The sequence below is a fragment of the Physeter macrocephalus genome, chromosome 1 (genome assembly GCF_002837175.3).
Source record: "Physeter macrocephalus isolate SW-GA chromosome 1, ASM283717v5, whole genome shotgun sequence".
Classification (NCBI taxonomy): domain Eukaryota; kingdom Metazoa; phylum Chordata; class Mammalia; order Artiodactyla; family Physeteridae; genus Physeter; species Physeter macrocephalus.
The window spans coordinates 77,189,699-77,193,674 of NC_041214.2; the positions used below are offsets into that span (position 1 = coordinate 77,189,699).

At 42.6% G+C, this 3,976-nt stretch overlaps 1 pseudogene; it reads right to left on the reverse strand.

The window, feature by feature from the left end:
- Window positions 1-258: 258 nt before the first annotated feature.
- Window positions 259-748, reverse strand: LOC102986138 (40S ribosomal protein S10-like; annotated as a pseudogene).
- Between the last annotated feature and the right edge of the window lie 3,228 nt (window positions 749-3,976).

Below are 3,976 nucleotides of genomic sequence, written 5' to 3' on the forward strand. Positions count from 1 at the left end.
TCTACTTTCCACTATTTCCCAGTCTCTAAGTAATGCTTCCCCCTTCTAAGCAGCCTTCCTCTCCCTAGGAGTGGAGGCTTTCCAAGACTGTTATTTTTGATTCTGTGCATTATTTGAGCCTCTCCTAGACTCCTCAGTGGCCAGTGCTCTGGCCTGTCAGGTGGCAGACCTAATCTCAGTCTCCCTCCCGCCCTCACTCCCTTCCTTCCTTCCTTCCTTCCTACAGGTTTATTCAACACTAAACAATCTCTTCCAGATTTACTGAGGTGGCCGACCACATCTACGGTGAAACACACCTTTAAATTGGAATTCAGTTGCTGACCCAGCCTGGCCTTAGCTCTCCTTTTGGCACCAGAGGGCACAATGCTTGGTCTGTAGGCGTTTCTGTCAGCTTCCCCTTGTGTGAGTCTTGCAGGTTGTTCTCCGTCCAGAACTTTGGGCTGTGGCCAGTCTCAGGATGGCTGCAGTGCAGGGTGGCAGGCCCGTCTCAGGGGGCAGATGGAGGCAATCACAGAAATACTGGATACCCTTGCTGGTAAGGTACCAGTAGAAATGTCTCCAGGCAAACTGTTCCTTCCTGTAGCCTGGTGATGTGAGACAGTATGGCCTTCATGACGTGAAGACTGGACACATTCTTGTCTGCCAGCTTAGGGTGTTTAGGCATGTGGACACCCTTTTTGGCTACCATCACCCCCTCCCTTAAAAGGAGTTCATAAATGACAAGCAGGTCCTTCTTGGGAATCAACATGGCGATGGCTGCTGCATCCGGGGCTGGAGCTGGAGAAGGATTCTTAGCATTCCTCTACTCAAGATGAGACCCTCTCTTTTTGAAGTGGTGACTTTTATTCATGTTCTTCCACTGCTAGGATTCCCCTGAACCCATCCTTCTTCCCTGCAGTCTTCACCTGACTTTCTAGTTAGAGCTCTGGAGTGAGCTCTGGAGCCAGCTTTGCTGATATCATATGTTTAATTTGCCTCTTACATGTAAATTAAAATTTGTGGAATCTCTGTCTTGTAGTTATGGTATAGATATAGATTATATGTGATTTGAGTTGCTCTCCTTGTTAGTTTGTATGGGTTTTGGTGGTTGTGTGAAGAGACGTGGATGTAAGAAACTATCAGTATCCCATGGGAACTCAGTTGAGTCACTTTTTAAAATCTTGATTTTATTTATTTTGGAAGGCTTCCTCAAATTTCTAGTGATTCTTGACTGACTGCTCCTATTTAAGAGCGTGGCACAAAAGGGATATCAGGAGCCTTGTGTGTGTGTTGAGTTGGGGATGGGCTTTGCTTCGGGGTGATTGTACGGGAGCTGGCCATTATGCTGGGGGATCCTCTAATGCCATAATGTGCAGTTCTATTCTCTGGGCCACTCATTTCTGTAGGGAAAAAACTCTATTCTCCTCCCTAAAGGATGGATGTCTGGTTTGACCACAGGGGAACTGGAGGAAGGGGAGAGTGGGGGGATTGTTTCTATTCTATATAGATTTTAATTAGCCTCCTTGTTTTCAACCCTACTTGCCCTCCGCTGTTCTACTCTACTTGATTCCTTAGAGAACTGAACTTCTCTGACATTCTGTAGGGCTAAACAGCTCTTTTCTGTATTTTTTCTCTGTGCCAGTATTCTAATCTGCAGTTTCCTTTATTCTGCTACTTTACTTGTCACTCCTTCTTTTGCTTCCTGTCTTCTAGAATTTTGATAAAATCTCTTATCAGCTGATGGACCTCCTTTTATTCTCTTGTGGCTGTAAGTTTATCCATTTTTTAGTCCTTCACTTTAATTTTAGCGAGGATGTGGGAGGGAATGGAAATAAACAGATGTTTAGTTTGCTATTTTTAATTAGAAATCTCTTCTGTTAGAGTTTTAAATGTTTAAAAGAAAAACATCCCCATTAGGAAAGGAAAGAAGATGGTTGTTCTGAACCACCAGGAGGTAGATGTGATCCTGACCATTGCTCCTGGCCCAGATGGCAGCCGGATGTAGTTGGACCTGAGGACTGAAGGAGTGTCTACCTGCAGTTCACAGCAGAACTCATGGGGGAGGCTGGAACTGAAGACCCTGCACCTACCCCTGTAGCTGAAACTCCACATCCTACATAATGTAATGTTGAAAGTGTCTTTACCTTAACAAAAATGTAGTTAGGTGCAGAAGTAGAGTCACAGATGTAGAAAACAAACTTATGGTTACTAGAGTGGGATGAGGGATAAACTGGGAGATTGGGATTGACATATACACCCTACTATATATAAAATAGATAACTAATAAGGACCTACTGTATAGCACTGGAAACTCTACTCAATACTCTGTAATGGCCTATATAGGAAAAGAATCTAAAAAAGAGTGTATATATGTGTATGTATAACTGATTCACTTTGCTCTACACCTTAAACTAACACAACATTGTAAACCAACTATACGCCAATAAAAATTAAAAATAAACTAAAATAAAAAAGTAGTTATGTGTTATACTGAACATATTTCCCTGTCTTTACATGTTTGTGTGCCATACAGTACCACATCTTCTTTATCCGTTCATTTGTCAATGGACACTTAGGTTGTTTCCATATCTTGGCAATTATAAATAGTGCTGCTATGATCATCTGGGTGCATGTATCTTTTTGAATTAGAGTTTTCGTCTTTTCTGGATATATGTCCAGGAGTGGGATTGTTGGACCATACCGTAGTTCTGTTTTTAGTTTTTTAAGGAACCTCCATACTGTTTTCCATAGGGGCTTCACCAATATACATTCCCACCAACAGTGTGTAGGAGGGTTCCCTTTTCTCCACATCCTCTTCAGCATTTATTATCTGTAAACTTTTTGATGATGGCCATTCTGACCAATGTAAGGTGTTATCTCATTGTGGTTTTGATTTTGATTTGCATCAGACTAACTATTAGCAATGTTGAGCATCTTTTCATGTGCCTGTTGGACATGAAACCAACATGTTACCTGAGACTAACACAATATTGTACATCAACTATATTTCAATTTTTAAAAATGTTAAATGTTTTTAAAAAAGATATTTAACATCATAACATTAGATGACATTGCTAAAGGAGTTAGTATAGAGGAAGAAGTGAAGGAGTGCCCTGGAGTACTCCAAAGTAAAGAAGTACAAATTGAAGAACCAGTAGGCTGAGAAAGAACAGCCAGTGAGGAAAGAGGAAAACCCAGAGAGTGTGGTGTCTTGCTAGAGAGTATTTCCAGGAGGAAGAGGCAATGAACTGTGCCAGGTGTGTTGATAGGTCAAGTAAGATGAGGACTGAGGACCGATCATTGGATTTTGCAACACAGAAGTCACTGGTGACCTTGTTCAGAGATGTTCATAGTGTGATAGAGGCAAAAACCTGACTGAAGTGGATTCAATAGAGAATTGGAGACAATGAGTACAAGTAATACTTTCAGGCGGCTTTCTTATGAAGGGGAGCAGAGAAATGAGATGTTTGCTGGAAGGGGAGGAAGGATCAAGAGTTTTCCTTTGAAAATGGGAGAAGAGTTGTTACCATCTGTCCTCTACAGTTTGGGAAATTCTGACCTGTATTCAAGCTCACTGACTCTTTCCTCAGCTGTGACCAGTCTACGGTTCAGCTCATCCAAGGTGTTTACAGCCACAAATTTCCGTCTGAGCACTGTTTTCACTGTATCCAATAAATTCTGTGAGGACTTCCAATACTATGTTAAATAGAAGTGCAAGAGTGGGCTTCCTTGTCTTGTTGCTGATTTTAGAGCTGTGTGGGTGACAGGGTCTTGGTGCTCTGGCCGGGTGTCAGGCCTGTGCCTCTGAGGTGGGAGAGCCAAGTTCAGGACATTGGTCAACCAGAGAGCTCCCAGCTCCATGTAATATCAAACAGCAAAACCTCTCCCAGAGATCTCCATCTCAATGCTAAGACCCAGCTCCACTCAACGACCAGCAAGCTACAGTACTGGACACCCTATGCCAAACAACTAGCAATACAGGAACACAACCCCACCC